Below are 12532 nucleotides of genomic sequence, written 5' to 3'. Positions count from 1 at the left end.
TGATTCTGTTATATTGTTATATCGTACACTCCCAAGCACTTGGTACAGTGCTCTGCACACAATAAGCACTCAATAAATATGATTGATCAGTGGTCATTTTCTATTGTGTTACTTCCTTTCACAAAATGCCATTTGGATTAGTATGCCCTTTCCTGGGCTGTGAACCAGTGTTGCATGACATTAAAAATATCACCACTAGAGTGATCAAAATCAATTAATTGAGCAAAGTAAATTGAGTGCTAAGGAGTGTATAGAGTTCATAAGTGCAAGTGTTAGCTGAAAGGAGGATAGGGATCAAGGTGTTGGGAAAACAATCCGGCAAAGCTTGTCAAAGATGTGGTCTGGTGAGGGGAGGAAGGCCTCCCAGGGACAGGAAACAGCATGAGTTAAGAGACAGAGGTTGGAGAGATAAGATTTAGGTACAGTTTAAAAGTTGATTTGGGGGAATTGAGTCAGAGAGTTGGAGAATAGCGTGTGAAGAAAGCTGATAAAATAAGGTGGGCCTGTATGGTAGAGAGGTTTGAAGCTGATTGTGAGGAGTTTTTATTTGGTGGAAATACCAATGGAGATGCCATTACCAATGTTAAATGTGATTTCTATTTTAAAAATCTTGGTCTCTGCTTTATGTGAAAATGGATTTGCATTTGCCTTTTTAGACATAACCTTGAAATTGTCCTAAAGCAGTCAGTGAAGATAAGCGATCAATTAACACCTGGGCAAACAAACCTGTTTTATCGGAAGAGAGATAAGGATAGTATTAAAACTGTAAAAATATCAGCTTAGTAGATGTGACTACAAAACACTTTCTTCCACATGTGTGTCCTATTAAGTGTGTGCAAGTGAAGTTGTGCAGAAAAAAAAATAAATCATACTGAGCTAAATGATTATATGCACTATCTGTATGTTATTAAAACTAAGAATAAAAATAAGTAAATGCCACCTCTGATTTTTATTCAAAAAGCAGACTAATTTGAAGCTCAGAATGGACACAAACCCAATCTGCATTTTTCTAAATGTCAAAGAATGCAGAATTTTCTTTTAAAAGATATTTTCTCGTTCATCCACCGGCTACCCACGCAATATGCATGAAATGAGCAAAGTTAACTGAGCTCAGTAAATGCAATAATTTTTACCCCCCTCATTTCTAGTTTGGGTCACAAGTTTGTCAGAGTGACAAATGAATGAAATTATAACAAAACACTGTATGTTTCTTCATAGGTGAGTATATTCACTGCATTTTAGTGCTGTATTGATACACCCCCCAAATAAGTATATTAAACCTATCTTTAAAAATCGCTGGCCTGAAAATTGAATTCAAACTCTCTGGGGAAAATGTCAGATGAGAAAGCTCACCTGCTTCTTGTTATCATTTTTAATATGGAAAATGTAATCTGAAGATTTATCATTTGTTTTTTTCTTTTGCTTCCTGATCAAATTGAGCTTTTATTCAATAACCAAATTATAGTGATTTCTGCTCTAGACTGTTGCTCCTTTAGACTGTAAGCTCACTGTGGGCAAGGAACCTGACAACTCTGTTATACTGTACTCTCTCAAGCCCTTAATATAGTGTTCTGCACACAGTGAGTGCTCAATAAATATGATTGATTGCTCTAGTATTCTTGGCCAGATTGTTATGGTGGGTTGGAGAAATTTTCTTCTCCAAGATGGAAATCAAAAACGAGGAAAGGAAGGGTCCCTCAGTATAGTGCTTTGCATGCAGTAAGTGCTCAAGAAGTGCAACTGAGTTGAATGAATGAAAGTTAAAGCAGAAAATCCCAAGGTCCTTTTCAGGTGAAGGAAAGTTGTGGCAGAGACATAATGGCAGGGACATAGATGAAACTATATGCACCAGGGCCTAGTGGAAAGACCACCAAACAGAGTTACAGGAACAGGTTTCAAATAATACCTCTGCCACTTTTTTTTATATTGTATTTGTTAAGCACTTTCTGTGTGCCAAGCACTGTTCTAAGCACTAGGATATATACAAGGTAATCGGGGTGAATACAGTCCATGTCCTATAAGGGACTCGTAGTCTTTAATGCCCATTTTCCAGATGAAGGTTACTGAGGCACAGAGAAGTTAAGTGACTTGCCCAAGGTCACACAGCAGTCACAGCGGACACTTTCCGTCTGACCTTGGTCTGCTTTAACGTCCCTATTCCTCACTTTCCTCATCTGGAAAATGGGGATTAACTACTTGTTCTCCCTCTCCTTTACACTGAGTCCCAGGTGGGACAGGGACTGTGTCCCAACAGATTATCTTCTATCTATCCCAGTGCCTAGTTCAGTGATTAGTGATTGTAAGCACTTAACAAATACCACACTCATTATCACTGTGCTAGAGTTCTTGAGCCTTCAAAACAGATCAATTTAAAACCTTTCACCAATATCATATTAAAAACAGTACTCTGGATTCATATAAATCTTTGCTTTCCAAAGCATTTTCAAAACAATCTTCCGGGTCCCACTAAATGATAAAAAATGGGAGTGTGAAGGAAGGGTATCTGAATGCTGGGGATGGTGGTAGTGAAAACCAGAGGGCAGGGCCAGCCCAGGGGTGCTCGGCAAAGGTGATGCAAGCATCAGTCAGACAGTCAGTCCTTATCAATTCCTGCGCATTTACTGGATTAGGTTCTTGGGAGATAGAGTAAGGGTATTTGTCGAGTGCTTCCTATCTACCAGGCACTTCACTAAGCACTGGGTTGGATACAAGGAAATCGGGTTAGATACAGTCCCTGTCCCACGTGGAGCTCACAGTCTCAACCCCCATTTTACAGATGAGGTAGCTGAGGTCCAGAGAAGTGAAGTGACTTGTCCAAGGTCACAGAGCAGACAAGTGGCAGAGCTGGAATTAGAACCCGTGACCTTATGACTCCAAAGGCCCATGGTCTATCCTCTTTACCATGCTGCTTCCCAGATTTCCCTTCAGTCCAGTGTGAATAGGAAAACTATAGATACCCTAAAGCTCCCACCTTCAGAAGTGGAGAGAGAAAAATGGATCCATTCTAGCCTAGGTCATGTTTTGTCTTATGCTGTCAAGTCGACTCTGACCCATGGAGACACCATGGATACAACTCTCCCAGAATGCCCTCACTTCCATCTGCAGTCCTTTTGGTAGTGCATCCATTGAGTTTTCTTGGTAAAAACATGGAAGTGGCTTACCATTGCCTATTTCCACACAGTAAACTTGAGTCTCCACCCTCGAATCTCCCCCATGCCGCTGCTGCCTGATACAGGTGAGTTTTGATTTAGCAGATTGTCTTCCACTTGCTAGCCATTGCCCAAGTTAGGAATGGAACGGACAGGCCTCTGCTTGACTCTCCCTCCCGCAGTCGAGACTGGTAGAGTACTGGAAACTCTCCAGGTGCGACCCTGAGAGGGGCCAGCCTAGACGTGTGGAGTAAAATGCAAACACTGGTTTCTCTTGGGAGGGGTAGTTCATGAGATTGACAAGAGCAAAAACTGATAGGATAAATGAGGTAAGGAACTGCAAGGTGTTCACATTAAGTGAAGTTTGGGAGGATGTGGAGGTTGAGGTCGGGGGTCGAGGAGAGTCACCCTTCTAAACTGTTAGTGGCATATTAACTAGTGGCAAGGAATGTCATTTACAGTAACTGAAATTGGCTGCTACTATCAATTATTCAGTGGTATTCATTGCCTATTTATTATCATTAATTATGAGTTTATTATTCATTATCATTTACTATAGTGCTGTGTACCTAGCTTTGAGATTTCACTGTGCTTTTTGATAGTGTATTAGCAGTTCATTAGCATTACATATGGAACTTTAAAGGTAACTGTTAAAGTTTATTGTTCACTGCAAACAAATGTTTGCCATTATAATTTCTAGGTATAGTTAAAATGTAGCTTGCAAGTGAGGATTTCTGGGGTGAACTCTGGGGCAGGAATAAGGAGACATAACCCCAGTAGTATTTCCAGGCATGCATCAGGTCTGCCTACCAGGCAAGAAATATTTCCCAGCCCCTTCTGCTCAGGCTTAATAAAAGAGGCAACTTCCAGAAGTCTTGAAGAGATGTGGTAATCTCTACTAATATCACCTTCACCTAGAAGCTGTGGTTTGTCTGGGAACATTTGGGTGAAAGAGGAACTTTCCACTATCAATCAATTGCGTTGAGCGCTTGCCTTATGCAGATCACTATACTAAAGATTGGGAGAGTACAGTATAGCAATATAACAGACATATTTCCTACCCACAATGAGCTTACACTTTAGAGGAGAAATTTATTTGTTTTTTTTTAATTGCCTTCATTATGTAAACTCAATGTGATGTTTTCAATAAAGTGGCTGTGGTGAGCTAATGTGTTTGGTGACAAACTCATTTGACTGGCTCTTAGAGGAACTTGTGGCATTTTTCAATTGCATGTTTGCAGGAATCAAGACCCCATTCTGCTTGATTGAGTCAAGAGTTGAGGCCAGTGGGGTTAGAAGTTATTTAGGCAAAGTCTAGGCCAGAGCAATTAAGCAAAATCCTCTAATTTGAACCGAGCCATAATTGTAACATTGACATGCCGGCCAGAGCAATTGCATGAGAAATTCTCCGTGTGTGCGAATGTGGTAGGATTAATGGCTCACAAGGAATGGAAAAACCTTCGAGCCTTCCGGAAGTTTCCTCTTTTTTATTAAGCCTGAGCAGAAGGAGCTAGGAAATATCTCTTGCCTGGTAGGCAGATTTCATACCTTTGGTTTTATCATTAGAGCTTTGTCTGGGAGTTTCACTGAAAAAACAGCAGGAGAGAAAAGTAGTAAGAAATGTTTTCTGCTGGATTTTCCTGCCCTTTCAAAGTTTCCATTAGGATGTTATATTATGTAATGGTTAGTTCAAGTAAGTGGTTACTGTATTTTCAGGCCTGCCCAACTTCTCTTTTTAATGTTAAATGTAACTAAAGATGGAATAATAAAAATATCCAGAATGAGCTCACAGTTCATTCTCCGGGGACTGTCACCCCGGAGAAAATACTGGTCAATAAGAACTTAAACCATGTTTAAACTAGAGACCTCACACAAAATCTACCCAAAAGGATTCCCAATGGCCTTTTACAAATATGTCCAGAGGTCCTTCCTTATGGAAAGAGCAACTTCTCTAATCTGAGGATTTTGAGAGAAAAGAAGAGTAGAGCTATCAATCCTTCTTTGAAAGCCCCATCCTTCAAAATGGCTTATGGAGACAGATGAAAAGGAAATGGTAATTTTCTTCTGTTTTTCAAGGAGAAAAGTCTTTTCCAGAAAATGTTACGAATGTAGCAGCTGTACAATTTGAAAATCTTGGAAGGTGCTAGGCAGGGAAATACAAGAGAAGAAATACGTATGCATATATAGTTAAAGATAGATATGCATCATTTGTATGCATATCCACAGATTTATAGACATATATAATCCCTCCTGTCTCCATGTTCGTTTCCTTGGAAAAGTCTGTGGAAGTCAATGAAGTGCCTCCATATTGCTAATCCTTCTCCACTTTAGACTTTGTGGAACAAGCCTGGAACACCACCAGTAAAGACCAGAGCTGGGCTTAAGATAGCAATTGATTGAGGATCCCCCTAAAATCTTTCTAATGCACTTGTGTCATTCAGTAAGTCACCAGATGAAGATAGAATAATTGGAAGAAAGCCTCTGAAGTTAATTTATGTTTAAATTATCTTTCATTTTTATCATTCCGTATGGGTAATGCTTCATTTATAGCTTTAGTTTTATTTCTGCTGAAAGATTTGCTAGGGAAATAACTCTCCTGCTGGTTTGATTTATAACAGCTGAAAACAAATCATGGCATGAACAATAAAAATGGGACATTTAACGTGCAAGACTTATTTTTCTGGAATTCCAACAAAGAGTTCTTAAAAAAAAATGAAAGTGGAACAACAGTTATCATCCACAAATTGCAAATAATTGTTCTCAGCAGGCTACAATGGGTATTTGTCTAGACAGCATTAAATAATTATGTTAATATCAAAAATACCTCTAATTTAATTGATGCTAATTCCAAAATGCTTTTTTAACCTAAAAAAGCAACATTATCGAAGTGAAATCTGCTCTCTGACCTGATTGAAACTTTCTTAGTCCTAATCACCATTACGCCAAGAGACCAATAACTAATTTCATCAGTAATTAAGTCTTTTATTATCCTCAGGATGTTGTCATATTCACCCTTCAGACAGTTGAATTGTAATCATCATCAGTGGTATTTGGTGTTTTTTTTTTTTGAATGAGTATCTTCTGAAATGAAAATACAATAAAAAAGAAACCAGTCTTGTTCCTGGCCTCAAAGGGCTTGCAATCTATGAAGCAAAGTGTTTGCTCCAAAGAAAAATCATTCTATATGTCTAAAAAAAAAAAAAGATCCCTAAGAAACTACTTCAATGGATCTTTAAGTCAGTTGCTAATCGAACAGTCGATAGTATTTATTGGTCTTACTATGTACAGAGCAATGTACAAGCACTTGAGAGAGTACAGTAGAATAGAATTAGCAAACACATTCCCTGCCCTTAGTGAGCTTACAGTTTACAGCTAAACTGAACCTTTCTCTGGAAAGTACTGTTTTCTTGCAGTTCTCAATACTTTGTCAAGTCAACACTCTCTGGAGAAGCAGCATTGCTTAGTGGACAGAGCAAGGGCCTGGGATTCAGAAGGTCATGGATTCTAATCCTAGCTCTGCCACTTGTCAGCTGTGTAACCTTGGGCAAGACACTTTGCTTCTCTGTGCCTCAGTTATCTCATCTGCAAAATGGGGACAGAGACTGTGAGCCCCACATGAAACAGGGACTGTGTCCAACCCAATTTGCTGGTACCCACTCCAGGGCTTGGTACAGTGTCTGGCACATAATAAGCGCTTAACAAAAGCCATAATCATTATTATTATTAGAAAGTATATGGATACCTTCCTCACTTATAGATATTGGTTTGCATAAATGATTGGGTCAGTTGGAATTAAGGCCCAGTGAGGTCTCTGGAGTGCTCTTGAAACCAGAGATTGGTTTTTTGGAAAGGGTAAACCTGACAAGAATTGAAATTGATGACCTGTGGCTAGAGGTACTGGAACATTAAATCACCTTCTGGGCATGGTGTTCTTGTGAGCAACTGCAGCATAAATTTTGCACATGTGGCCTAGCTAGCCTTTTTTTTTTTCTTTAAATGGCATTTGTTAAGCACTTACTATGTGCCAGACACTGTAGTAAGCACTGGAGCAGATACAACCTATTCAGTTAGGACACATTCCCTGTCCAGATTTTATAGTCTAAATCCCCATTTTACAGATGAAGAAACTGAGGCACAGAGCACTGAAGTGACTTTCCCAGGTCATACAGCAGGTAAGTGTGGAGCTGGGGTTAGAACCCAGGTCCTTCAGACTCCCAGGCCCATGTTCTATCCACTGAGGCCATGCTGCATCAAAATCACTTCGCTCCATCAAGGCTCGATCCTTGCTCCATCATGGCAAGACTTTCAGACTGGGGAAGTCGTCAGAAGTCTGGAACCATGAGTTGCCCAGTAATTGATGTAAATAACTAGTGTAATGACTCTGCTAAATCACAGTGGCATTTGATTGTGAAGGAATTGCTACACTGGTTGGAACAAACATATTAATTCAGAACATAAAGATGGTTAGAAATAATGTTTGGGGACTGAGTAAAGGCCATTGAGTTTCTCAGGGCTCATTTCCCTTTCTTTCAGTGCTCTATTACCCACAAGATGCTATTTTGGCTTTTAATAACCCCAGTGCTTTTGCCTCAGCAACTTTGCTTCCTAGCCAATTGCAGACCTTTGGAATGTGCTGCTTACTGATGTCCATTTGAATTTGTCATTCATTACTTTCCACTGAAGTACTGAAATTAGGATTTAGTGTAGACCTTGTTACTCCACCTAATTTTCAGACAAATTGTAGGAATAGGGGAAGGCTCTGGGCTAGGTGATCTCCCCTTCTTTGCCGACCCCCTTATCCTCCCACATCGTCACAGCCAAGACAAGGGCAAGGCTGGAATTAAGGGGATGAAAATGGAGAGACAATATGTCCTAGTGGAAAGAGCCCGGGATTGAGAATCAGGAAAGATGGATTATAATCCCAGCTCTACCACTGCCTTACGTCTGCCCTTGGGCTAGTCATTTAATTTATCTGAACCTCTGTTTCCACATCTGTAAAATGGGTATTCAATACCTCTTCTGTCAGTGTCTTAGATTAGGAGCCACATATGGAGCATGGACCATTTCTGATGTGATCTGCTCGTGTTTACCTTATTATATGAAATTTAGGACAACAGAGGCTGCAACCCTAGATCATGTCTATCGACTCTATTGTTCTGAATTCTCCCCAACATGGGGCACAGTGCTCTGCACACAGTAAGCACTCAAAAAATACAGTTGATTGACTGCTTTCCATCAATACCTCTATCTTTAAGTTATTTTGATGTCCATCTCCCCCTCTAGATTGTAAACTTCTTGATGGCAGGGATTGTTTATAACTATATTATAATATACTCTCTTAAGCACTTAGTACAGTGTTCTGCACACAAGAGCACTCAATAATTGATTGATTGATTGACTGCTCAATAGAAGCAAGGTTAGTTTCAAACATTTGTTCATTCACCACCCCCCTCTAGACTGTAAGCCCATTGTGGGCAAGAGTTGTCTCTCTTCACTGTAGTATTATATTTTCCAAGCACTTAGTATGGTGCTCTTTGCACAGTAAGCACTCAAGAAATACAATTGAATGAATGAATTATATTGAGCACTTTCTGTGTGCAGAACACTCTACTAAGCAATTGGGATAGTACGATACAGTAATAAAAGGACACATTCCCTGCCCACAATGAGCTTATAGTTTAGAGGAGGGAAGACAAACATCAATACAAATAAATAAATTACAGATTTGTACATAACTGTTGTGGGGCTGGGAAAGGGGAAGAACAAAGGGAGCAAGTCAGGGTGGCACAGAAGGGAGTGGGAGAAGAGGAAAGGTGGGGCTTAGTCTGGGAAAGCCTCTTGAAGGAGATGTGCCTTGGATAAGGCTTTGAAGGGGGGAAAATAATTGTCGGATTTGAGGAGGATGTTCCAGGTCAGAGGCAGGATATGGGTTAGGGGTAGGCGGCAAGATAGAGATCGAGGCACCGCGAGAAGGTTAGCATTAGAGGAGTGAAGTGTGCAGGCTGGATTGTAGTAGAGTAGCAAGGTGAGGTAGGAGGGGAAAAGGTGGTGAAATGCTTCAAAGCCAATGGTGAGGAGTTTTTGTTGGATGTGGAAGTGGATGGGCAACCACTGGAGGTTTTTGAGGAGCGAATGACATGTCCAGAATGTTTCTGTAGAAAAATGATCCAGGCAGCAGAGTGAAGTATGGACTGCAATATCTGGGAGGTCAGCAAGGAGGCTGATGCAGTAATCGAGGTGGGATAGGATGTGATTGTATTAATGCGGCAGCTGGTTGGATGGAGTGGAAAGGGCAGATTTTACCAATGTTGTGAAGGTGGGACCGACAGGATTTAGTAATGGATCAAATATGTGAATATGTTCATGGATGTCAGCCCAACTTTATCTAAAACCAAAATCTAAAGGATTTCTTCAGAGGGAATCCCTGACCCAATCCGTCAATCTATTGAATTTATTGAACACTTCATGAGTGCAGAGCCATGCTCCAGAGACATTTGTTCTCTTCCCAGACCCGTAACGTAAGCAGTACTTCTGACTTGGAAAGAAAGAAGTAGAAAGTTTTCAAATTTTCCACCTCGCTTTCCAACTGCCTCCTGTGACTGTGCATCCTCATCTAAAGTCAGCCTGGACAGGAGGCAGGTCAAGCTTGCTGTCTGCAAAGGCCTATGCTGATACTAGGGAGTATATTTGACAGAAAACCCCAAATGTTTGGGCTTTATTAATTTCCCTAGGTCTAGCGAGAAAAATTACCAACTCACTAGGGCTTAGTTCTAATCCTGACTCCAGTTCACCACTATTTTCTGGTGGGCAAAATGCTTAATACGTTTGAATCACAGTATCCTTATCTATAAAATATGTGTATGCTAAGGAATTCATTCAATAGTATTTATTGAGCACTTACTATGTGCAGAGCACTGTACTAAGCACTTGGAATGTACAAATCGGTAACAGATAGAGATAGTCCCTGACCTCTGACGGGCTTACAGTCTAATTGGGGGGCCTACAGTCTAATTGGGGGAATGGCTAACGGAAGTGAAGGAAGCAGTTTGAAATCTAAACACCACTGAATTTCTAGGAAGTTAAGAACCAAAAACACAAAATAGAGCCAAAATAGAATTTTGGGGCACTCTGTGTGAGTTACACTTGAAGTGTCAAAGCAGAAATCTACTTGAAACTTAGTAGTCTTTCAGTCATTCAATTAAATTTATTGGATTCCTATTGTGTGTGGAACACTGTACTATGTGCTTAGGAGTGGAAAAAAAAGAGATGACACAATCCTTGCCTTCAAGACATTGAGGGTGGACAGTTTAGGGTTTTAGAAAAATTTGAAGAAAATAAGGAATGGGCTCATTCATTCATTAGTATTTATTGAACACTTACTATGTGCAGAGCACTGTACTAAATGCTTGGAATGCACAGTTCGGCAACAGATAGACAATCCCTACCCACTGACAGGCTTACAGTCTAATCGGGGGAGCAGAAACCAAAGCATATCTACAACTTAATTTGTGTCTCATTTTAATTTTAAAATGCAAATAATATTTAATCAATCTAAGCACTTTATGTGGGCAGAGAACTGTACAAAGCACTTGGGAGAGTATTATATAACAGGGCTGGTAGATACGTTCTGCCCACAAGGAGCTTAAAGGCTAAGTAAGATATATAACTTGCTAATGTGAAGAGTGCCTCCTATTTTCCTCTGTAAACTGGCTTTAGACTTGAGTCAGAGCTTGGGATCAACTACAAAAGGTGGAAATAGTGAATATATATCTGAAAGAAACATATTCACTAAAAATATTAGCTTCTTCAAAGCATTTTGGCCATTTTTCTCTCTTTAGTCTCTTTTGGCCACTGTTACCATCCTCATGGCCTGAAAGAATGAAATTAACTTCAAAAAGTTAGGATTACATGTTGGGAAACTATGGATCATTTACTCTGTAGAATAATGGATTGGCAACTACAGACTTTCTTAATAATAATACTAATGATAATTATGGCATTTAAGTGCTTATGATTTGGCAGGCACTGTACTAAGCACTGGGGTGGACACAAGCCAATCAGGTTGGACACAGTACCTGTCCCAGGTGGGGCTCACAGTCTCATTCCCCACGTTACAGATGAGGCACCTGAGAAGTTAAGTGATTTGCCCAAGTTTTCACAACAGACAAATGGAAGAGCCAGGATTAGAACCCATGACCTCTTGATTCCCAGGCCCACGCTCTAACCACTATGCAGTGCTGCTTCTTGAGCACCTACTGTGTGAGGGCACTATCCTAGACTCTTGAAAACATAAAATAGAAGTAAAGAACATTTATTCTGCCCTTGGAAGCTTACAAGAGATGGGAGATATGAGGCTTAAATTGAAAACTAATAAGAGATGAAAGAGTAAGAATGCTGATGAAAATAAGAAAAATCAGGCAATTTAATAAACAGGTAGCAATACACATAAATACGAAGTTGCTGATGGGATGCTGTGACCTACCAGGTGAAGGTAATTGGGAAACAATTTTTGGAAGTGGATTTGAGGATAGGGATGGTTCTATAGTCTTCATCTAATGGAGGAGAAAGGGAAATCCATACTGGGGGAAATCGATGAGCATTGAATTAGACATGAGAAAGTCACTTTTGAGGTTTGAAGGAGGAGCAAAGAATTCAAGCTAAAGTGCATGTGGAGGAAAGAATGGGTAGATAAGGTGAAGACCACTGAAGGAGAAGTTTAAATCCAGTAGTTGGGCATTTTTGTTTACTACAGAGAGGAATGGGTAGCCAATAAAGCTTTTGTAGGAGGGACTTGATGTGTTTTGAGAATATGATCCACAGTAGCAGTGATAATGGTATTTATTAAGTGCCTAGCTTATGCCAAGCATTGTCATAGTGATGAGAGAAAAAAAATACACTGGCAAAAAGTTAGACAGGGTCCTTGGCCCTTTAGGGGCTCACAGAGGAAGAGTCAGAGAGGAGAGAGGGAACGTAAAGAAACATGGAACATTAAAAACACAAAAACAACAAAAAAGACAGAAGACAAGGTTAAAGATATGTCACAAAAGGGATAGGCATTAGTACTGGGAGAGCAGTGCAATTTGCATGACTGACGTGTGATTGACTTCTGAGGTTGTCTGGAGCCACAGCCCCAAGGGGTAGACAGAGCTTTCCCACTCTCCTGAAAATTGCAAGCCCGCATATGTTGCTGTTGTTCTTCACCATCCTAACTGAAGGGCAAAGAGTTGGGTCAGGCATGAAGAGGAGCATTCAAGCAGTTGGAAGAATGAAAGTCTAAAGGGCCAAAAAGCTCAAGGTGGGAAAATGGATAATCTATTCACTCAATCGTATTTATAGAGCGCTTACTGTATGCAGACCTCTGTACTAAGCGCTCGGGAAAGTAC

The 12532-nt window shown here is 40.2% G+C and overlaps 1 non-coding gene across 1 annotated transcript; it reads right to left on the bottom strand.

Annotated features, from left to right (window-relative positions):
- Window positions 1-3243: 3243 nt before the first annotated feature.
- On the bottom strand, window positions 3244-3381 carry LOC114809727. The gene has a single exon (XR_003757504.1). It is a non-coding gene; the product is annotated as a small nucleolar RNA SNORA7 (small nucleolar RNA).
- Between the last annotated feature and the right edge of the window lie 9151 nt (window positions 3382-12532).

This window comes from Ornithorhynchus anatinus, chromosome 2 (assembly GCF_004115215.2).
Source record: "Ornithorhynchus anatinus isolate Pmale09 chromosome 2, mOrnAna1.pri.v4, whole genome shotgun sequence".
In the NCBI taxonomy this organism is placed as follows: Eukaryota; Metazoa; Chordata; class Mammalia; order Monotremata; family Ornithorhynchidae; genus Ornithorhynchus; species Ornithorhynchus anatinus.
This window is presented reverse-complemented; position numbering and strand designations above follow the sequence as displayed.